At 47.1% G+C, this 24,661-nt stretch overlaps 1 protein-coding gene across 2 annotated transcripts in view; it reads left to right on the forward strand.

The window, feature by feature from the left end:
- NCKAP1 (NCK associated protein 1) overlaps nt 1–24,661 on the forward strand; it is a 249,712-nt gene that overhangs the window by 167,046 nt on the left and 58,005 nt on the right. The gene's annotated exons all lie outside the window — the stretch shown is intronic.

A 24,661-nucleotide genomic window follows, 5' to 3' on the forward strand; every position in this document is an offset into this window, starting at 1 on the left:
AGCACACTTCACACGGCAGTCACTGAGGGTGCAGGGCGCTGGGAGGGGGGCGCCCTGGGAGGCAAATGAATACCTATTTTGGCTAAAAATACCTCACATATAGCCTCCGGAGGCTATATGGAGATATTTAACCCCTGCCAGAATCCGTTAAGAGCGGGAGACGAGGCCGCCGAAAAAGGGGCGGGGCCTATCTCCTCAGCACACAGCGCCATTTTCCCTCACAGAAAGGCTGGAGGGAAGGCTCCCAGGCTCTCCCCTGCACTGCACTACAGAAACAGGGTTAAAACAGAGAGGGGGGGCACTAATTTGGCGATATGCTTATATATTAAGATGCTATAAGGGAAAACACTTATATAAGGTTGTCCCTATATAATTATAGCGTTTTTGGTGTGTGCTGGCAAACTCTCCCTCTGTCTCTCCAAAGGGCTAGTGGGTCCTGTCCTCTATCAGAGCATTCCCTGTGTGTGTGCTGTGTGTCGGTACGTGTGTGTCGACAGGTAGGAGGACGATGTTGGTGAGGAGGCGGAGCAATTGCCTGTAATGGTGATGTCACTCTCTAGGGAGTCGACACCGGAATGGATGGCTTATTTAGGAAATTACGTGATAATGTCAACACGCTGCAAGGTCGGTTGACGACATGAGACGGCCGACAAACAATTAGTACGGTCCAGACGTCTCAAAAACACCGTCAAGGGTTTTAAAACGCCCGTTTACTTTAGTCGGTCGACACAGACAGGGACACTGAATCCAGTGTCGACGGTGAATAAACAAACGTATTCCTTATTAGGGCCACACGTTAAAGGCAATGAAGGAGGTGTTACGTATTTCTGATACTACAAATACCACAAAAGAGGGTATTATGTGGGATGTGAAAAAACTACCATAGTTTTTCCTGAATCAGATAAATTAAATAAAGTGTGTGATGATGCGTGGGTTCCCCCCGATAGAAAATTATGGGCGGTATACCCTTTCCCGCCAGAAGTTAGGGCGCGTTGGGAAACACCCCTTAAGGTGGATAAGGCGCTCACACGCTTATCAAAACAAGTGGCGGTACCGTCTATAGATAGGGCCGTCCTCAAGGACCAGCTGACAAGGCTGGAAAATATAATAAAAAGTATATACACACATACTGGTGTTATACTGCGGCCAGCGATCGCCTCAGGCTGGATGTGCAGAGCTAGGGTGGCTTGGTCGGATTCCCTGACTAAAAATATTGATACCCTTGACAGGGACAGTATTTTATTGACTATAGAGCATTTCTATATATGCGAGATGCACAGAGGGATATTTGCACTCTGGCATCATGAATAAACGCGATGTCCATAACTGCCAGAAGATGTTATGGACACGACAGTGGTCAGGTGATGCAGATTCCAAACGGCACAGTATGGCCGTATAAAGGAAGAGGACTTGTTTGGGGTCGGTCCATCGGACCTGGTGGTCACGGCAACTGCTGGAAAATCCACCGTTTTTTACCCTAAGTCACATCTCTGCAGAAAAAGACACCGTCTTTTCAGCCTCAGTCCTCTCGTCCCTATAAGATCATATCTGCCCAGGGATAGAGGAAAGGGAAGAAGACTGCAGCAGGCAGCCTATTTCCAGGAACAGAAGCGTTTCACCGCGTCTGACAAGTTCTCAGCATGGCGCTGAGACCGTACAGGACCCCTGGATCCTACAAGTAGTATCCCGGGGGTACAGATGGGAATGTCGAGACGTTTCCCCTTCGCAGGCTCCTGAAGTCTGCTTTACCAAGTCTCCCTCCGACAAGGAGGTAGTATGGGAAAAAATTCACAAGCTGTATTCCCAGCAGGTGACAATTAAATTACCCCTCCTACTACAGAAAAGGGGTATTATTCCACACTATATTGTGGTACTGAAGCCAGAAGGCTAGGTGAGACTTATTCTAAAAATTTTTTTTTGAACACTTACAAAGGTTCAAATTAAGATGAAGTCACTCAGAGCAGTGATAACGAACCAGGAAGAAGGGGACTATATAGTGTCCCGGGACATCAGGGATGCTTACCTCTATGTCCCAAATTTGACCTTCTCACTAAGGGTACCTCAGGTTCGTGGTGCAGAACTGTCACTATCAGTTTCAGACGCTGCCGTTTGGATTGTCCACGGCACCCCGGGGTCTTTACCAAGGTAATGGCCGAATTGATGATTCTTCTTCGAAGAAAAGGCGTCTAAATTATCCCTTACTTGGACGATCTCCTGATAGGGGCATAGTCCAGGGAACAGTTGGAGGTCGGAGTAGCACTATCTCGGATACTGCTACAATCAGCACGGGTGGATTCTAAATATTCCAAAATCGCAGCTGATCCCGACGACACGTCTGCTGTGCCTAGGGATGATTCTGGACACAGTCCAGAAAAAGGTGTTTCTCCCGGAAGAGAAAGCCAGGGAGTTATCCGAGCAAGTCAGGAACCTCCTAAAAACAGTGCATCATTGCACAAGGGTCCTGGTAAAAATGGTGGCTTCCTACGAAGCAATTCCATTCGGCAGATTTCACGTAAGAACTTTTCAGTGGGATCTGCTGGACAAATGGTCCGGATCGCATCTTCAGATGCATCAGCGGATAACCCAATATCCAAGGACAAGGGTGTCTCTCCTGTGGTGGTTATAGAGTGCTCATCTTCTAGAGGGCCGCAGTTTCGGCATTCAGGATTGGATGCTGGTAACCACGGAGCCCAGCCTGAGAGGCTGGGGAGCAGTCACACAAGGGAAAAATTTCCAGGGAGTGTGATCAAGTCTGGAGACTTTTCTCCACATAAATATACTGGAGCTAAGGGTAAATTTATAATGCTCTAAGCTTAGCAAGACCTCTGCTTCAAGGTCAGCCGGTATTGATCCAGTGGGAAAAACATCACGGCAGTCGCCCACGTAAACAGACAGGGCGACACAAGAAGCAGGAGGGCAATGGCAGAAACTGCAAGGACTTTTCGCTGGGCGGAAAATCATGTGATAACACTGTCAGCAGTTTTTCATCCCGGGAATGGAAACTGGGAAGCAGACTTCCTCAGCACGACCTCCACCCGGGAGAGTGGAAACTTCATTGAGAAGTTTTTTCCACATGATTGTAAACCGTTGGGAAATACCAAAGGTGGACATGCTGGCGTCCCGTCTGAACAAAAAACGGGCCAGGTATTGCGCCAGGTCAAGAGACCCTCAGGCAATAGATGTGGACGTTCTGGTAACACCGTGGGTGTACCAGTCGGTGTATGTGTTCCCTCCTCTGCTTCTCATACCTAAGGTGCTGAGAATTATAAGACGTAGAGGAGTAAGAACTATACTCATGGCTCCGGATTGGCCAAGGAGGACTTGGTACCCGGAACTTCAAGAGATGCTTACAGAGGTCTTATGGCCTCTGCCGCTAAGAAGGGACTTGCTTCAGCAAGTACCATGTCTGTTCCAAGACTTACCGCAGCTGCGTTTGTCGGCATGGAGATGGAAAGCCGGATCCTAAGGGAAAAAAGGCATTCCGGAAGAGGTCATTCCTACCCTGGTCAAAGCCAGAAAGGAGGTGACCGCACAACATTATCACCACGTGTGGCGAAAATATGTTGCGTGGTGTGAGGCCAGGAAGGCCCCACAAAGAAATTTCAACTCGGTCGTTTCCTGCATTTCCTGCAAACAGGAGTGTCTATGGGCCTCAAATTGGGGTCCATTAAGGTTCAAATTCGGCCCTGTAAATTTTCTTCCAGAAAGAATTGGCTTCAGTTCCTGAAGTCCAGAAGTTTGTCAAGGGAGTATTGCATATACAAAACCCTTTTTTGTGCCTCCAGTGGCACTGTGGGATCTCAACGTAGTTCTGGGATTCCTCAAATCACATTGGTTTAAAACCAGTCAAATATGTGGATTTGAAGCATCTCACATAAAAAGTGACCATGCTCTTGGCCCTGGCCTGGACCAGGCGAGTGTCAGATTGGTGGTTTTTTCTCAAAAAAGCCCATATCTGTTTGTCCATTCGGACAGGGCAGAGCTGCGGACTCGTCCCCAGTTCTCTCCCTAAGGTGGTGTCAGTGTTTTCACCTGAACCAGCTTATTGTGGTGCCTTGCACCTACTAGGGACTTGGAGGACTCCAAGTTGCTAGAAGTTGTCAGGGCCCTGAAAATATGTTCCAGGACAGCTGGAGTCAGAAAATCTGACTCGCTGTTTATACTGTATGCACCCAACAAGTTGGGTGCGCCTGCTTCTAAGCAGTCGATTGCTCGTTGGATTTGTAACACAATTCAACTTGCACATTCTGAGGCAGGCCTGCCACAGTCTAAATCGGTTAAGGCCCATTCCACAAGGAAGGTGGGCTCATCTTGGGCGGCTGCCCGAGAGGTCTCGGCATTACAACTCTGCCGAGCAGCTACGTGGTCAGGGGAGAACACGTTTGTAAATTTCTACAAATTTGATATCCTGGCAAAAGAGGACCTGGAGTTCTCTCATTCGGTGCTGCAGAGTCATCCGCACTCTCCCGCCCGTTTGGGAGCTTTGGTATAATCCTCATGGTCCTTTCAGGAACCCCAGCATCCACTAGGACGATAGAGAAAATAAGAATTTACTTACCGATAATTCTATTTCTCGGAGTCCGTAGTGGATGCTGGGCGCCCATCCCAAGTGCGGATTATCTGCAATACTTGTACATAGTTACAAAAATCGGGTTATTATTGTTGTGAGCCATCTTTTCAGAGGCTCCGCTGTTATCATACTGTTAACTGGGTTTAGATCACAAGTTGTACGGTGTGATTGGTGTGGCTGGTATGAGTCTTACCCGGGATTCAAAATTCCTCCCTTATTGTGTACGCTCGTCCGGGCACAGTACCTAACTGGCTTGGAGGAGGGTCATAGGGGGAGGAGCCAGTGCACACCACCTGATCCTAAAGCTTTACTTTTTTGTGCCCTGTCTCCTGCGGAGCCGCTATTCCCCATGGTCCTTTCAGGAACCCCAGCATCCACTACGGACTCCGAGAAATAGAATTATCGGTAAGTAAATTCTTATTTTATCCCACCTACAGCGCCATGGGACTTGAATCTGGTTTTAGATTTCTTACAGTCTTCATATTTTGAACCCTTACAACAAGTGGATATTAAGTTTCTCACTTGGAAAACAATTTTGCTCCTAGCCTTAGCTTAGGCAAGGCGTGTTTCAGATTTGGGTGCCTTGTCCTGCAAGCCACCGTGTTTGGTATTTCATGATGACACAGCGGAACTTCGGACGAATCCCGCTTTCTTACCAATGGTAGTGTCATCTTTTCACATCAATCAACCAATAGTAGTTCCTGTGTTAACAGGAGATTCAGGAACTTTAGATGTGGTACGCGCACTGCGCGTTTATGTATCCCGAACGTCTACTGTTCGTAAGACGGATACGTTGTTTGTTCTCTATGATGCTGCCAAGATGGGTTGGCCAGCTTCTAAGCTGACCTTATCCAGATGGATAAAACTGACCATACGTCAGGCTTACCTTCATGCTCGGTTACAGCCGCCTACATCAGTAACAGCTCATTCCACACATTCTGTGGGAACTTCATGGGCAGCTGGTCGTGGAGCTTCTACGACGCAGCTTTGCCGTGCGGCTACATGGTCTTCAGTGCACACGTTTGTGCGCTATTAACAGTTTCGTACGTTTGCGGCATCAGCATCTAGCTTTGGCCGCCTAGTGTTACAGGTGCCAAACAGCTCTCCCTCCCACGGGGGAAGCTTTGGTACGTCCCAAGAGTACTCCAGTGACCCCTAGTGGATGAAAAAGATAATAGGATTTTGGTACTTACCAGGTAAATCCTTTTCTTTGAATCCATAGGGGGCACTGGACGCCCACCCAGAGCAGTTTTACCTGGTTTGTGGTAAGTTCAGGGGAACTTATGGTAACACACTCTCACCGACTGGTTCAAATTATCAAGTGCTGGTTATGGTGTCAACTGTTTAGTTGTTAGTAACGTTATGTGTCAACTTTATTGTTGTCCGTTATGTTATATGTAATTCTCCATTGTCAACCTCGTTAGCTCCTGTTCGGCTCAGTAAAAAACACTGAGGTACTCTGGGATATGGAGGGGTGGAGAGTTCTAAATTTAAATATTCAATGCCCTGTTCCTGCGGAAGCCGTCCATATCCCAAGAGTACTCCAGTGCCCCCTATGGATTCAAAAAAAAAGGATTTACCTGGTAAGTACCAAAATCCTATTTTTGCATTAAAGCTGTGAAGTCGCCACCCACAGCCCAGGGGTGGCGGCCAGAGCTCTGGGTTTCATCCCTGGCCCTTGGGTGCCTGGAGAGGGGGACCGCCAGGGATCACCAGCCAATGGTGACTAGTTAGGAGTGGTGATGCCACAGCCGCAGGGACCTATATAAATGTGTCCCCCGGCTGTGGCATTATCTCCTTGACTAGTGGAGCCCGGTGCTAGTTTAAAAATACGAGGGACCCCCTACATCCATTTCCACCTGTATTTTTGGAACCAGGACCGATTCAAGAGCCCAGTGTTGGTTTTTAAAATACTGGGAACCCCTACGCATTATTACCCCCGGTATTTTAACAAGGACTGGCTCAAGGAGCCCGGGGCTGGTTATGTTAGAGGGGGTACACATTATTTTTTTTTTTTTTAACGGTTTAAATACTTTACACACTGAAGCACTGCACAGATCTCACTGATCTGGCGTTCTTGATTGTGTCAGGTTCAGTAGTGTTTTACTAATCTCTCCAGGAAAACACTGCCAGCCAATACGAAGGAGATCAACAACGGTAACATCGAATTGAAAAAACTCGATAGTTTATTCTGTGTTTTTTTTTTTTTTTCTCAAAAAGTTTCAATCCCAAACTGCCGATGTCAGCCGCGATTAATCTTGGCTGAATTCGGCACAAACATGAATTTTAGTAAATTTACCCCGATGTGTCTAGCCAGATTTCCATTGATAGCACGATTATTTAATATGAAAAATTAACTTTTGTAGTGTTCATACATATGCAGAAATACCCCTAATGTCATGACTATACTATGTATAACCCTCCTCTCTACACCTCAAGTGTATCTGCCTCTTTGTTGCAGAGAGATGGGAGACTATCGTGTATTTGGAAACGCATCGGATTTCTTTTAATGTTGAGGAGATCTTTAAACATTTTGTGAATTTTAATGTGTTGCCCTGTGTATATATAGCACAGGCCTGGCCAACCTGCGGCTCTCCAGCTGTTGTGAAACTACACATTCCAGCATGCCCGGCCACAGTTTTAGCATTCCCTAATAGCAAATCTGTGATTGGGCATGCTGGGACTTGTACAGTAATTTAACAGCTGGAGAGCCACAAATTGGCCAGGGCTGATATAGCAATTGGAAATTTAAGTTTAGTGTTCTTTTTATTGCGAACAAAATAAAATAAAAACAACCTGTGTTGATGTAATTAATAATTGGAATGGACAGCCCCATCAAGCCTCACCTGTGTAGGCCCATTTGTCCCAAAAATAAATGGATATATTTTGTAAAGGATAGAACAGGTTATTGGCATCATGAAGAGCAGCCACGTTCTATATAAATGATGCATTCTCAGTGTGCTGTATGTTACAACCGGAGTTTTATATTTTTGTGTTATGCGAATTCTGAAGCAATCGAACCTCTAGGGATTTATTTTCTATATACAAATGTTACAGGTTACTGGAAAATCAGACACAAATCCTGTATATTAAAAGGCTAAACGCTGCTGCTCACCATTAAGTGCTTTGCTCGCCAGTGGCCACTAGATGGCATCCGACGGAGCAATTCAAATGTTGCTCCGTTCGGGGCACGAACAGCCGCCGGCGCTGACATTACAGTTATGATGTTCCGTTATTTTGACGGGCTGGTACCTAGTTTGATATATTGCCACAACGTGTTAAGAAAGTGCCTTTTATCCAGAACCCTTTAGTTTGTGGAATAAGTTTAGTTGGACTCTGGGCCACAATTACTGTCTAATATTTGGGTAGTGTGTAAGTCAGATTAATGCTTCAGTGAAAAGGGTACTGTAAATTTGTGCTACAAGCTGAACGGAAGGCACCTGTTCCGCAGTGCCTCTAATAATCACCTTTCTCAGCTGCCACTAAATGATTTGTGGCAGCGCACAGGCCAGAGGAGAACACTTGCCTATAAATCGTGCCATCTGAATTTGTATTTGTTAAAGAGTTTTATTCCACCACTTTTTTTCATTTGAGCAGTAAGTTATAATAAGAATTTACTTACCGATAATTCTATTTCTCATAGTCCGTAGTGGATGCTGGGGACTCCGAAAGGACCATGGGGAATAGCGGCTCCGCAGGAGACTGGGCACAAAAGTAAAAAGCTTTAGGACTACCTGGTGTGCACTGGCTCCTCCCCCTATGACCCTCCTCCAAGCCTCCGTTAAGATACTGTGCCCGGACGAGCGTACACAATAAGGAAGGATCTTGAATCCCGGGTAAGACTCATACCAGCCACACCAATCACACCGTACAACTTGTGATCTGAACCTAGTTAACAGTATGATAACAGAAGGAGCCTCTGAAAAGATGGCTCACAACAACAAAAGCCCGATTTTTGTAACAATAACTATGTACAAGTAATGCAGACAATCCGCACTTGGGATGGGCGCCCAGCATCCACTACGGACTATGAGAAATAGAATTATCGGTAAGTAAATTCTTATTTTCTCTAACGTCCTAGTGGATGCTGGGGACTCCGAAAGGACCATGGGGATTATACCAAAGCTCCCAAACATGCGGGAGAGTGCGGATGACTCTGCAGCACCGAATGAGATAACTCCAGGTCCTCCTCAGCCAGGGTATCAAATTTGTAGAATTTAGCAAACGTGTTTGCCCCTGACCAAGTAGCTGCTCGGCAAAGTTGTAAAGCCGAGACCCCTCGGGCAGCCGCCCAAGATGAGCCCACTTTCCGTGTGGAATGGGCTTTTACAGATTTTGGCTGTGGCAGGCCTGCCACAGAATGTGCAAGCTGAATTGTACTACAAATCCAACGAGCAATCGTCTGCTTAGAAGCAGGAGCACCCAGCTTGTTGGGTGCATACAGGATAAACAGCGAGTCAGATTTTCTGACTCCAGCCGTCCTGGAAACATATATTTTCAGGGCCCTGACTACGTCCAGCAACTTGGAATCCTCCAAGTCCCTAGTAGCCGCAGGCACCACAATAGGTTGGTTTAAGTGAAATGCTGAAACCACCTTAGGGAGAAATTGAGGACGAGTCCTCAATTCTGCCCTGTCCGTATGAAAAATTAGGTACGGGCTTTTATAGGATAAAGCCGCCAATTCTGATACACGCCTGGCTGAAGCCAGGGCTAACAGCATCACCACTTTCCATGTGAGATATTTCAAGTCCACAGTGGTGAGTGGTTCAAACCAATGTGATTTTAGGAATCCCAAAACTACATTGAGATCCCAAGGTGCCACTGGAGGCACAAAAGGAGGCTGTATATGCAGTACTCCTTTGACAAACGTCTGAACTTCAGGGACAGAAGCTAGTTCTTTTTGGAAGAATATCGACAGGGCCGAAATTTGAACCTTAATGGACCCTAATTTGAGGTCCATAGACAGTCCTGTTTGCAGGAAATGCAGGAATCGACCCAGTTGAAATTCCTCTGTAGGGGCCTTCCTGGCCTCGCACCACGCAACATATTTACGCCAAATACGGTGATAATGTTGTACGGTTACATCCTTCCTGGCTTTGATCAGGGTAGGGATGACTTCATCCGGAATGCCTTTTTCCTTCAGGATCCGGCGTTCAACCGCCATGCCGTCAAACGCAGCCGCGGTAAGTCTTGGAACAGACATGGTCCCTGCTGGAGCAGGTCCTGTCTTAGAGGTAGAGGCCACGGTTCTTCCGTGAGCATCTCTTGAATTTCCGGGTACCAAGTCCTTCTTGGCCAATCCGGAGCCACGAGTATAGTCCTTACTCCTCTCCTTCTTATGATTCTCAGTACTTTTGGTATGAGAGGAAGAGGAGGGAACACATACACTGACCGGTACACCCACGGTGTTACCAGAGCGTCCACAGCTATTGCCTGAGGGTCCCTTGACCTGGAGCAATATCTGTCCAGTTTTTTGTTGAGGCGAGACGCCATCATGTCCACCTTTGGTTTTTCCCAACGGTTTACAATCATGTGGAAGACTTCTGGGTGAAGTCCCCACTCCCCCGGGTGGAGATCGTGTCTGCTGAGGAAGTCTGCTTTCCAGTTGTCCACTCCCGGAATGAACACTGCTGACAGTGCTATCACATGATTTTCCGCCCAGCGAAGAATCCTTGCCACTTCCGTCATTGCCCTCCTGCTTCTTGTGCCGCCCTGTCTGTTTACGTGGGCGACTGCCGTGATGTTGTCCGACTGGATCAATACTGGCTGACCCTGAAGCAGAGGCCTTGCCTGACTTAGGGCATTGTAAATGGCCCTTAGTTCCAGGATATTTATGTGAAGTGACGTTTCCATGCTTGACCACAAGCCCTAGAAATTTTTTCCCTGTGTGACTGCTCCCCAGCCTCTCAGGCTGGCATCCGTGGTCACCAGGACCCAATCCTGAATGCCGAATCTGCGGCCCTCTAGGAGATGAGCACTCTGTAACCACCACAGGAGAGACACCCTTGTCCTTGGAGACAGGGTTATCCGCTGATGCATTTGAAGATGCGATCCGGACCATTTGTCCAGCAGATCCAACTGAAAAGTTCTTGCGTGGAATCTTGCCGAATGGAATCGCTTCGTAAGAAGCCACCATCTTTCCCAGGACCCTTGTGCACTGATGCACTGACACCTGGCCTGGTCTTAGGAGCTTCCTGACTAGGTCGGATAACTCCCTGGCTTTCTCTTCCGGGAGAAACACCTTTTTCTGTACTGTGTCCAGAATCATCCCTAGGAACAGCAGACGTGTCGTCGGAATCAGCTGGGATTTTGGAATATTTAGAATCCATCCGTGCTGTCGTAGTACTACTTGAGACAGTGCTACTCCGACCTCCTAACTGTTCTCTGGACCTTGCCCTTATCAGGAGATCGTCCAAGTAAGGGATAATTAAGACGCCTTTTCTTCGAAGAAGAATCATCATTTCGGCCATTACCTTGGTAAAGACCCGAGGTGCCGTGGACAATCCAAACGTCAGCGTCTGAAACTGATAGTGACAGTTCTGTACCACAAACCTGAGGTACCCTTGGTGAGAAGGGCAAATTGGGACATGGAGGTAAGCATCCTTGATGTCCAGAGACACCATATAGTCCCCTTCTTCCAGGTTCGCTATCACTGCTCTGAGTGACTCCATCTTGAACTTGAACCTTTTTATGTAAGTGTTCAAGGCTTTCAGATTTAAAATGGGTCTCACCGAGCCGTCCGGCTTCGGTACCACAAACAGCGTGGAATAATACCCCTTTCCCTGTTGTAGGAGGGGTACCTTGATTATCACTTGCTGGGAATACAGCTTGTGAATGGCTTCCAATACCGCCTCCCTGTCGGGGGGAGACGTTGGTAAAGCAGACTTCAGGAACCGGCAAGGGGGAGCCGTCTCGAATTCCAATTTGTACCCCTGAGATACTACCAGCAGGATCCAGGGGTCCACTTGCGAGTGAGCCCACTGCGCGCTGAAATTCTTGAGACGGGCCCCCACCGTGCCTGAGTCCGCTTGTAAGGCCCCAGCGTCATGCTGAGGACTTGGCAGAAGCGGGGGAGGGCTTCTGTTCGTGGGAAGAGGCTGTCTGCTGCAGTCTTTTTCCCCTTCCTCTGCCCCGGGGCAGATATGAGTGGCCTTTTGCCCGCTTGCCCTTATGGGAACGAAAGGACTGAGCCTGAAAAGACGGTATCTTTTTCTGCTGTGAGGTGACTTGGGGTAAAAAGGTGGATTTCCCAGCCGTTGCCGTGGCCACCAGGTCCGATAGACCGCCCCCAAATAACTCCTCCCCTTTATACGGCAATACCTCCATATGCCGTTTGGAATCCGCATCCCCTGACCACTGTCGCGTCCATAATCCTCTTCTGGCAGAAATGGACATCGCACTTACTCTTGATGCCAGAGTGCAAATGTCTCTCTGTGCATCTCGCATATATAGGAATGCATCCTTTAAATGCTCTATAGTCAATAATATATTGTCCCTGTCCAGGGTATCAATATTTTCAGTCAGGGAATCCGACCAAGCCACCCCAGCACTGCACATCCAGGCTGAGGCGATTGCTGGTCGCAGTATAATACCAGTATGTGTGTATATACTCTTTAGGATATTTTCCAGCTTTCTATCAGCTGGTTCCTTTAGGGCGGCCGTATCAGGAGACGGTAACGCCACTTGTTTTGATAAGCGTGTGAGCGCCTTATCCACTCTAGGGGGTGTTTCCCAACGCGCCCTAACCTCTGGCGGGAAAGGGTATAATGCCAATAATTTTTTAGAAATTAGCAATTTTTTATCGGGGGAAACCCACGCTTCATCACACACCTCATTCAATTCATCTGATTCGGGAAAAACTACGGGTAGTTTTTTCACACCCCACATAATACCCTTTTTTGTGGTACTTGTAGTATCCTCCTTCATTGCCGTGATCATGTAACGTGTGGCCCTACTGGAAAATACGTTTGTTTCCTCACCGTCGACACTGGAGTCAGAGTCCGTGTCTGTGTCTGTATCGACCTGAGGTAACGGGCGCTTTATAGCCCCTGACGGTGTTTGAGACGCCTGTACAGGTATTAACTGATTTGCCGGCTGTCTCATGTCGTCAACAGTCTTTTGTAAAGTGCTGACACTATCACGTAAATCTTTCCATAAGACCATCCAGTCAGGTGTCGACTCCCTAGGGGGTGACATCACTAACACAGGCAATTGCTCCGCCTCCACACCATTTTCCTCCTCATACATGTCGACACAACGTACCGACACACAGCACACACACAGGGAATGCTCTGATAGAGGACAGGACCCCACTAGCCCTTTGGGGAGACAGAGTGAGAGTTTGCCAGCACACACCAGAGCGCTATATATATATATATATATATATATATATATATATATATATATATATATATATATATATATAGGGATAACCTTATATAAGTGTTTTTCCCTAATATAGCTGCTGTATATATTTCTATGCCAATTTAGTGCCCCCCTCTCTTTGTTTTACCCTGTTTCTGTAGTGCAGGACTGCAGGGGAGAGTCAGGGAGCCTTCCTCCAACGGAGCTGTGAGGAAAAATGGCGCCAGTGTGCTGAGGAGATAGGCTCCGCCCCCTTTTCGGCGGCCTTTCTCCCGCTTTTTTATGGAAATTTGGCAGGGGTTAAATGCATCCATATAGCCCAGGAGCTATATGTGATGTATTTTTTGCCAACACAAGGTGTTTTATTGCGTCTCAGGGCGCCCCCCCCCAGCGCCCTGCACCCTCAGTGACCGGAGTGTGAAGTGTGCATGAGAGCAATGGCGCACAGCTGCGGTGCTGTGCGCTACCTTATTGAAGACAGGACGTCTTCTGCCGCCGATTTTCCGGACCTCTTCAGTCTTCTGGCTCTGTAAGGGGGCCGGTGGCGCGGCTCCGGGACCCATCCATGGCTGGGCCTGTGATCGTCCCTCTGGAGCTAATGTCCAGTAGCCTAAGAAGCCCAATCCACTCTGCACGCAGGTGAGTTCGCTTCTCTCCCCTTAGTCCCTCGATGCAGTGAGCCTGTTGCCAGCAGGTCTCACTGAAAATAAAAAACCTACTTTAAACTTTTCCACTAAGCAGCTCAGGAGAGCCCCTTAGCCTGCACCCGTCTCGTTCGGGCACAAAAATCTAACTGAGGCTTGGAGGAGGGTCATAGGGGGAGGAGCCAGTGCACACCAGGTAGTCCTAAAGCTTTTTACTTTTGTGCCCAGTCTCCTGCGGAGCCGCTATTCCCCATGGTCCTTTCGGAGTCCCCAGCATCCACTAGGACGTTAGAGAAAATGGGTTTGTTATTTTAGAGTTCAGATAGGTGGTGGGCGGGGGAGGGTGCTGTTTGCCCTTTAACTAGACATCGTAACATAGTATTTGAGGTTGAATAGAGGCAAATTGCCCATCGTGTTCAACCTGTTTTAAGTTGTGATGATTCTACATACTTGCTAAATAATGTTTTATGACTAGTTAGCTACTATATCTCATGTTACCCCCGGATTAACCACGTTGATATTTTAAGTATTATAACCGTGGATAGCTTTTTCATTCAGAAATGTATCCATTCCTTTTTTTAAATCCAATTACAGAGTCCGCCATTACCACCTTCCCTGGCAGGGAATTCCACATCCTGATTGCCCTAACAGTGAAGAACCCTTTCCTCCGTTGCGTTCTGAACTTTCTCTCCTCCCCCACGTGTCCTAAACTGTGTTCTTTTAATAAATAATTCCTCTGATAACTCTTTGTGATGTCCCTTTACATATTTGAAGATATTAATAATATCTCCTCTTAGGCGCCTCTTTTCTAGTGTATACATATTCAGCCTAGTAAGTCTTTCCTTATAGTCCAGTCCTTCTAGGCCTTTAATCAATTTAGTAGCTTGCCTTTGAACACTTTCGAGTTCACTGATGTCTTTTTTTATACAATGGCGCCCAAAACTGGACACAATATTCCAGGTGTGGACATACCAATGCCTTATACAGTGGCATGATTACATCCGAGTCCCTTGTCTCAATTCCCCTTTTTATGCACGCTAGCACCTTACTTGCCTTCTTTACTGCGTTTTGACATTGTGTATGGTTATTAAGCCTATTATCAATGAATACCCCCAAATCTTTTTCCAACTCTGTTTCCCCTAGGCGTTCCCCATTTAATATGTAGGATGCAAGTTTGTTTTTAGTCCCAAAATGCATAACCTTGCATTTGTCTGTATTGAACCTCATTTTCCATTTAGACGCCCAGAGTTCAAGTTTAGATAGATCATTCTGCAAGGACTCCACATCCAATTCTGAACTAATTACCTTACACAGTTTAGTATCATCTGCAAATATTGACACTGTGCTTTCCAGGCCTATTTCTAGGTCATTGATAGATATGTTGAACAGTAGTGGTCCGAGTACGGACCCTTGTGGTATTCCGCTGACTACTGGGGACCAGGTTGAGGACTTCCCGTTGACCACTACTCGCTGTACCCTGCTATCCAACCAGCTGCTTATCCATGTGCAAATAGTTTTTCCTAGGCCAATCTCCTTTAATTTGATCATCGGTCTCCTGTGAGGAACTGTATCGAAGGCCTTTGCAAAATTTAGGAAGACCACATCCACTGCTTTTCCTTGATCAAGATTATTGCTCACTTCCTCGTAGAAGCTAATTAAGTTAGTCTGATATGACCTGTACCTCACAAACCCATGCTGGTACTTGCTAATAATCCTAGCGGACTTTAGATACTCCTGTATGACGTCCCTTAGAATTCCTTCCAATATTTTTCCCACTATAGATGTTAAACTAACCTGTTTTGTATTGCACTTTTTTTGTCCTGATCATTTGGAAACTAATTATGATGGATTTCGCAATTAGAAAATGTTTTTTGCATCCCTTTGATGTAATGCTGGACTATACCGAACTAGTCAGTCAACTGATAGTCTCAATACCCAGCTTGATTTGTAGACGTTGACAATCCAACCGTGCTGAACTAGTACATTGTACGTTAGTAAGGTATGTTGAAGGAATATTTGTTGAGACAGAGCCTTGATGAGAAGATCGTCTAATCACGGAACTATTATCACTACCAGGGATCTGAGATTAGCTATTATCACAGACATCACCCTTGTGAATACCCGAGGCGCTGATGAGAGGCCAAACAGTAGTGCTTGAAAGTGATAATGGTTTTGTTGTCCGTTATATTATAATGTTGTTATATGTAATTCTCCATTGTTCATCCTCTCTGTCGCTCCTATTCGGCTCAGTAAAAAACACTGAGGTACCTTGGGAGTATGGAGGGGTAGGAGAGTTACACATTTAAATATTTAAATGTGCCTATCCCTGCTAACGCACCGTCCATATCCCAAGAGTACTCCAGTGACCCCTATTGATTCAAAGAAAAGGATATACCTGGTAAGTACCAAAATCCTTTTTTTGTAGGTAATGTATGAGCTCGCTTTCAATGTACACTTTTAAAAGGACATCACATAATCTAGGAAATAAAATTGTGTATGGATATGCTTTCCAATACACACTGTGCTTTAAAATTGCAGTTTTAGACCCTCTTAATCCAAAACTAGTGAGTGTATGTGAATAAAACGCCAGTAGCCATGTAAGGAGGGGCCCTGTTGAATAGGATTGCTGTTCTATGCATTCTGACCATGAAGGTCACTGTGTACAGTTGTCTTCCGTCATCATTATCAAGCTCCGTCTATGGCCGTAGGCACGGCCAGTGTAGTGTCTGTGAAGCTTTATTATCACCAAGCACCTGCACTGTGTATACAGTATGTTGGTTTTGTACTGATGTGGAAAAATGCTGCGAGGTAACATAAACTGGAATTAGGGGATATCTCGTTTCCCCTATCTGCACTGTGTTCAGTAGTTCAAGCAGAGCACTTCCAAGGAAAGCACAAGCCTTGCCAAAGAGTGGATTGCCACATAGTAACGATGAACATTTCCCTCCTCCCCATTCCCCTAAATCTTCTTAAGAAATATTTTACAGATAATGAAAGTGAATTATGGGCTTCAGTTGTCCCGTGTTGAATTGGAATGAAGTTACCTTTTTTTCTTTTCCTTCAATGTCGCACATTGTTTTACAAGTAAGACATTAAAATGATTGTCAGGTTTGGAAGCAGAGACGCGTTGGCCAGAGACGGAACGTAAGAATTGCACTAACATCTGTGCAACAGTAGCTGAATAGCACTTTGTCTTTTCTGACCTGAGAACGCTTTGATGATTGCCGAATGGCTTCCGCCTGTATTATTTTTGGCCTGGAAACGAGGAGGCTGCGCATCAAAATGCATAACCGTTTCAACAAAAACAAGCTGGCCTTTTCTTGGTCGTCTTTCAAGGAGGGAAAAAAAATAAACCACTTTAAAGTCAAGCTATCTGGGCATTTGGTCTTTGTTTTGAGATAATGGCGAAACCATGCTTCAAAAGATGTGCTGACAAACCCCTAGCATCCCACTCTCATTGAGTCATGGAAATCCGCAGAGAGCACTTTAACAGATTCATAGCTGCTCGAAATGAAATACAGAGCAACTTAAAGCCGAGGAATTTCCATCAGAAGTGTCTGCCAAACGGCTTTTTAAGCTGCTTTTTTTTTTTTTTTTTCCCAAAGAAAAAAAAAGAAAAGAAATAAAAGCCAAATCTGAGCTTTCTGCTTTGCACTTTAAGCCCCCAGAATTCATATCTCTGGGTTTTATAGGTTTTGTACAGTGCCGATGGCAGGTGCATTGAAAACTGGTGTGGATCCAGCTGGTTGGGTAGACCCAGTTGTGCGTTACATAAGTAATAATTATTATAAGATATTTGTTAACAAATGCATGTATATACGGGTTGGTATCGGGAGACCGGTGTTTGGTATCCCGGAGGTCACCATACCGATCCCTGCCGCTAGAATGCTGACAGGGGGATGAGTGCAACGGAGCCCCTTGCGGACCCTTCTGTTCCCACTCTATGGGTGTCGTAAACACCCACAAGTGGGAATAGTCCCAGTTAGTCGGCATGCCAGAGATTGGGATTCCAGCATCGGTATAGTGACCGGCGGGATCCCAACCTCCAGTCACATCACTGCATCCGGTATATACATATATCTTATTTCTTATAGATGGGGAACATTCTAAGTTTCACAAACTATTCCTTTATGTACCGTAGTACAGAATATCTCTATCCTGAATAAAGCACGTATGTTTTCCAATTGCATTATATATTAAAATAATTATTACACTTTCTATCTGCTACATTTTTTGAGGTTGAATTGTCTGTTTCTGTGGTTACGCATCCCGTGGCCTGGAAGAGACCTTTCTGTGCCGTCTCCTAGTTTTCAGCGACCTGGGCTTTCTAGTCCTTGATAAAAGGAACTTACAACCGCCTTCTATATTAAATGTAGACAACCATAGAACTGATCTGTTTAACCTTTTCAGTGCCAACAGTCAATTAACATGTTTTCACCACCAACGCTAGGTGAACATTTCTGTTAACATAATCTTCTTTAAATAATAAATTCAAATTATTTTAGTATACATATAGATTTTCTACCATCACCTGTTGAGGTAGTCGGGATCATGGCAGTCGAAATACCAATGCCGGAATGCCAACACTGGCATCCTGATTAGGGTCACAAGCCAGGTTCTCCGGGATTATGAATAAGCGTGTGCTGGAATGGGGGTTTAGGCACCAACAGGGAATATTAGGGTTAGGCTGCTAGGAGGAGAGGGTCAGGTTTAGGCTGCTGAAAGGGAGGATTGGGGGGATTATCAACATAGCGTTGCTGCAGTTGGTATTCTGCCCCCCAGCATCCCAACTCCACCCCCTTTTGAGGGCTAACTTTTTTTTCCCCTATCTTGCAAGGTGAATCTAGTAGTAAAAAAAAATAATAATAATAAAGTTTGATAATATAGATTTGTTGGTCTTACATGGCGACCAGCGTGGTTCTTTGTAAAAGTTTCACTGGAAAAACTGAATTACAATGACAGCAGTCCTGGTGTCCCCAAAGCAGTGCTCTCTTGACTTTAGTTCTGAGACTATTTGATGGCAGTGTAAAACTTTACGCTCCATGTATACCTTAATCCTTAGTCCATGTTCGTTTAGATCGTGTGTACTTTAGGTGGTGACTAATTTCCATTGTGACTTGCAAGGTTTACTAGATTGACTTGCTAAACATATACTGCATAAAGGACCTAAAACAATTGAGATTATGCAGGGATTTACGCTGGATTTCTAGAGGGGAGGTTTCTAAATGCAATACACAATCTCCCGCTTTGCGGAACAATGGAACAGGAGTCTGGTGGAGAAGTAGAATAACCTAGTACAGACCCTAAACATATAGTGTATGGAATACAGTATTAATAATTGACACTATAGATGGTCTATAGTATAGGCCATGGGTCTTCAGCCTGTGGCCCTTCAGCGGCTGTGGAACTACACGTCCCAGCATTCCCTGTCTCCATTTCTCTAACGTCCTAGTGGATGCTGGGAACTCCGAAAGGACCATGGGGAATAGCGGCTCCGCAGGAGACTGGGCACAACTAAAGAAAGCTTTTAGGTCACCTGGTGTGCACTGGCTCCTCCCATTATGACCCTCCTCCAAGCCTCAGTTAGATTTTGTGCCCGGCCGAGGTTGGATGCACACTAGGGGCTCTCCTGAGCTTCTAGAAAGAAAGTATATATTTAGGTTTTTTATTTTACAGTGATACCTGCTGGCAACAGGCTCACTGCAGCGAGGGACTAAGGGGAGAAGAAGCTAACCTACCTGCTTGCAGCTAGCTTGGGCTTCTTAGGCTACTGGACACCATTAGCTCCAGAGGGACCGACCGCATGGAACTGGCCTTGGTGTTCGGTCCCGGAGCCGCGCCGCCGTCCCCCTTACAGAGCCAGAAGTAAGAAGAGGTCCGTAAAATCGGCGGCAGAAGACATCAGTCTTCACCAAGGTAGCGCACAGCACTGCAGCTGTGCGCCATTGCTCCTCATACACACTTCACACTCCGGTCACTGAGGGTGCAGGGCGCTAGGGGGGGGCGCCCTGAGCAGCAATAAAAAGACCTTGGCTGGCAAAAATACCACAATATATAGCCCCAGAGGCTATATATGTGATAATTACCCCTGCCAGAATCCATAAAAAAGCGGGAGAATAGTCCGCGAAAAAGGGGCGGAGCTATCTCCTTCAGCACACTGGCGCCATTTTCTCCCTCACAGCTCCGCTGGAAGGAAGCTCCCTGGCTCTCCCCTGCAGTCTACACTACAGAAAAGGGTAAAAAAGAGAGGGGGGGGCACTAAATTTAGGCGCAGTATATATAACAGCAGCTATAGGGGACATAATTCAGTTAGTCCCTGCATTATATAGCGCTCTGGTGTGTGCTGGCATACTCTCACTCTGTCTCCCCAAAGGGCTTTTGTGGGTCCTGTCCTCTGTTAGAGCATTCCCTGTGTGTGTGCGGTGTGTCGGTACGGCTGTGTCGACATGTTTGATGAGGATAATGATGTGGAGGCGGAGCAGATGCATATAGAAGGGATGTCACCCCCTGCGGGGCAGACACCTGAGTGGATGGACTTATGGAAGGAATTGCGTGCACGCGTCGACTCCTTACACAAAAAATTTGACGACATGCCAAATGCGGGACAGCCGGCTTCTCAGCTCGTGCCTGTCCAGGCGTCTCAAAGGCCTTCGGGGGCTCTAAAACGCCCGCTACCTCAGATGGCAGACGCAGATGTCGACACGGATACTGACACCAGTGTCGACGACGATGAGTCTAGTCTAATGTCCACTAAGGCCATTCGTTGCATGATTGAAGCAATGAAAGAGGTGTTACAAATTTCTGATGTAAACCCAGGTACCACTAAAAAGGGTATTATGTTTGGGGAGAAAAAACTACCCGTAGTCTTTCCCCCATCAGAAGAATTAAATGAAGTGTGTGAAGAAGCGTGGGCTTTCCCTGATAAAAGATTGGTAATCTCTAAGAAGTTACTAATGGCGTTCCCTTTCCCACCAGAGGAGTCACGTTGGGAGACACCACCTAGGGTGGATAAAGCGCTAAAAAGGTGGCACTACCGTCTCCGGATACGGCCGCCCTCAAGGAACCTGCTGATAGAAAGCAGGAGGCTATCCTGAAGTCTGTATATACACACTCAGGCATTATACTTAGACCTGCTATTGCGTCAGCATGGATGTGCAGTGCTGCCGCTGCGTGGTCAGATTCCCTGTCAGAAAATATTGACACCCTAGACAGGGACACTATTCTGCTAACCATAGAGCATATAAAAGACTCAGTCTTATACATGAGAGATGCACAGAGGGAGATCTGCCGGCTGGCATCTAAAATAAGTGCACTGTCCATTTCTGCTAGGAGAGGCTTATGGACTTGCCAGTGGACAGGGGATGCAGATTCAAAAAGGCACATGGAAGTTTTGCCTTATAAGGGTGAGGAGTTATTCGGGGATGGTCTCTCGGACCTAGTTTCCACAGCAACTGCTGGGAAGTCAGCATTTTTACCCCATGTTCCCTCACAGCCAAAAAAGGCTCCGTTTTATCAGGTACAGTCCTTTCGGACTCAGAAAAACAGGCGTGGAAAAGGCGGGTCCTTTCTGTCCAGAGGCAGAGGTAGGGGAAAAAGGCTGCAACAAACAGCAGGTTCCCAGGAGCAAAAGTCCTCCCCCGCTTCTTCCAAGTCCGCCGCATGGCGGTGGGGCTCCACAGGCGGAGCCAGGTACGGTGGGGGGCCGCCTCAAAAATTTCAGCGATCAGTGGGCTCGCTCACAGGTGGATCCCTGGATCCTGCAAATAGTATCTCAAGGGTACAAACTGGAATTCGAGGCGTCTCCACCCCACCGGTTCCTAAAATCTGCCTTGCCGACAACTCCCTCAGGCAGGGAGGCTGTGCTAGAGGCAATTCACAAGCTGTATTCCCAGCAGGTGATAGTCAAGGTGCCCCTACTTCAACAAGGACGGGGTTACTATTCCACACTGTTTGTGGTACCGAAACCGGACGGTTCGGTGAGACCCATTTTAAATTTGAAATCCTTGAACACATACATAAAAAAATTCAAGTTCAAGATGGAATCGCTCAGGGCGGTTATTGCAAGCCTGGACGAGGGGGATTACATGGTATCCCTGGACATCAAGGATGCTTACCTGCATGTCCCCATTTACTATCCTCACCAGGAGTACCTCAGATTTGTGGTACAGGATTGCCATTACCAATTCCAGACGCTGCCATTTGGACTCTCCACGGCACCGAGGGTGTTTACCAAAGTAATGGCGGAAATGATGATACTCCTTCGAAGAAAGGGAGTTTTAATTATCCCGTACTTGGACGATCTCCTTATAAAGGCGAGGTCCAAGGAGCAGTTGTTGGTCGGAGTAGCATTATCTCGGGAAGTGCTACAACAGCACGGATGGATTCTAAACATTCCAAAGTCACAGCTAGTTCCTACCACACGCCTACTGTTCCTGGGGATGGTTCTGGACACAGAACAGAAAAAAGTGTTTCTCCCGCAGGAGAAAGCCAAGGAGCTGTCATCTCTAGTCAGAGACCTCCTGAAACCGAAACAGGTATCGGTGCATCACTGCACGCGGGTCCTGGGAAAGATGGTGGCTTCTTACGAAGCAATTCCTTTCGGCAGGTTCCATGCCAGAATCTTTCAGTGGGACCTGTTGGACCAGTGGTCCGGATCGCATCTTCAGATGCATCGCCTAATAACCCTGTCTCCAAGAACCAGGGTGTCTCTGCTGTGGTGGCTGCAGAGTGCCCATCTTCTAGAGGGCCGCAGATTCGGCATACAGGACTGGGTCCTGGTGACCACGGATGCCAGCCTTCGGGGCTGGGGGGCAGTCACACAGGGAAGAAACTTCCAAGGACTATGGTCGAGTCAGGAGACTTCCCTACACATAAATATTCTGGAACTAAGGGCCATTTACAACGCCCTAAGTCAGGCAAGGCCTCTGCTTCAAAACCAGCCGGTACTGATCCAGTCAGACAACATCACGGCAGTCGCCCATGTAAATCGACAGGGCGGCACAAGAAGCAGGATGGCAATGGCAGAAGCCACAAGGATTCTCTGATGGGCGGAAAATCACGTACTAGCACTGTCAGCAGTGTTCATTCCGGGAGTGGACAACTGGGAAGCAGACTTTCTCAGCAGGCACGACCTCCACCCGGGAGAGTGGGGACTTCATCCAGAAGTCTTCACGCTGATTGTAAATCGATGGGAACGTCCACAAGTGGACATGATGGCGTCCCGCCTAAACAAAAAACTAGAGAGATATTGCGCCAGGTCAAGGGACCCTCAGGCGATAGCTGTGGACGCTCTGGTGACACCGTGGGTGTACCAGTCAGTTTGTGTTCCCTCCTCTGCCTCTCATACCAAGGGTACTGAGAATAATAAGAAAACGAGGAGTAAGAACAATACTCGTGGTTCCGGATTGGCCAAGACGAGCGTGGTACCCGGAACTTCAAGAGATGATCTCAGAGGACCCATGGCCTCTGCCGCTCAGACAGGACCTGCTGCAGCAGGGGCCCTGTCTGTTCCAAGACTTACCGCGGCTGCGTTTGACGGCATGGCGGTTGAACGCCGGATCCTGAAGGAAAAGGGCATTCCGGAGGAAGTCATTCCTACGCTGATTAAAGCCAGGAAAGATGTAACTGCAAAGCATTATCACCGCATATGGCGGAAATATGTTGCTTGGTGTGAGGCCAAAAAGGCCCCAACAGAGGAATTTCAACTAGGTCGATTTCTGCATTTCCTACAAGCAGGAGTGACTATGGGCCTGAAATTAGGCTCCATTAAGGTACAGATCTCGGCTCTGTCGATTTTCTTCCAGAAAGAACTGGCTTCATTGCCTGAAGTTCAGACGTTTGTGAAGGGAGTGCTGCATATTCAGCCCCCGTTTGTGCCTCCAGTGGCACCTTGGGATCTCAACGTGGTGTTGAGTTTCTTAAAATCACATTGGTTTGAGCCACTTAAAACCGTGGATCTAAAATATCTCACGTGGAAAGTGGTCATGTTATTGGCCTTGGCTTCGGCCAGGCGTGTGTCAGAATTGGCGGCTTTGTCATGTAAAAGCCCTTATCTGATTTTCCATATGGATAGGGCAGAATTGAGGACTCGTCCTCAGTTTCTCCCTAAGGTGGTATCAGCTTTTCACTTGAACCAACCTATTGTGGTGCCTGCGGCTACTGGGGACTTGGAGGATTCCAAGTTGCTGGACGTAGTCAGGGCCTTGAAAATTTATGTTTCCAGGACGGCTGGAGTCAGGAAAACTGACTCGCTATTTATCCTGTATGCACCCAACAAGCTGGGTGCTCCTGCTTCTAAGCAGACTATTGCTCGCTGGATTTGTAGCACAATTCAGCAGGCGCATTCTGCGGCTGGACTGCCGCATCCTAAATCAGTAAAAGCCCATTCCACAAGGAAGGTGGGCTCATCTTGGGCGGCTGCCCGAGGGGTCTCGGCTTTACAACTTTGCCGAGCTGCTACTTGGTCAGGGGCAAACACGTTTGCAAAATTCTACAGATTTGATACCCTGGCTGAGGAGGACCTTGAGTTCTCTCATTCGGTGCTGCAGAGTCATCCGCACTCTCCCGCCCGTTTGGGAGTTTTGGTATAATCCCCATGGTCCTTTCGGAGTTCCCAGCATCCACTAGGACGTTAGAGAAAATAAGATTTTACTCACCGGTAAATCTATTTCTCGTAGTCCGTAGTGGATGCTGGGCGCCCGTCCCAAGTGCGGATTGTCTGCAATACTTGTACATAGTTACTGTTAACTAAAGGGTTATTGTTGAGCCATCTGTTGAGAGGCTCAGTTGTTTTTCATACTGTTAAACTGGGTATTGTATCACGAGTTATACAGTGTGATTGGTGTGGCTGGTATGAGTCTTACCCGGGATTCAAAATCCTTCCTTATTATGTCAGCTCGTCCGGGCACAGTGTCCTAACTGAGGCTTGGAGGAGGGTCATAGTGGGAGGAGCCAGTGCACACCAGTTGACCTAAAAGCTTTCTTTAGTTGTGCCCAGTCTCCTGCGGAGCCGCTATTCCCCATGGTCCTTTCGGAGTTCCCAGCACCCACTACGGACTACGAGAAATAGATTTACCGGTGAGTA

Source organism: Pseudophryne corroboree, chromosome 7, assembly GCF_028390025.1.
Source record: "Pseudophryne corroboree isolate aPseCor3 chromosome 7, aPseCor3.hap2, whole genome shotgun sequence".
NCBI lineage: Eukaryota > Metazoa > Chordata > Amphibia > Anura > Myobatrachidae > Pseudophryne > Pseudophryne corroboree.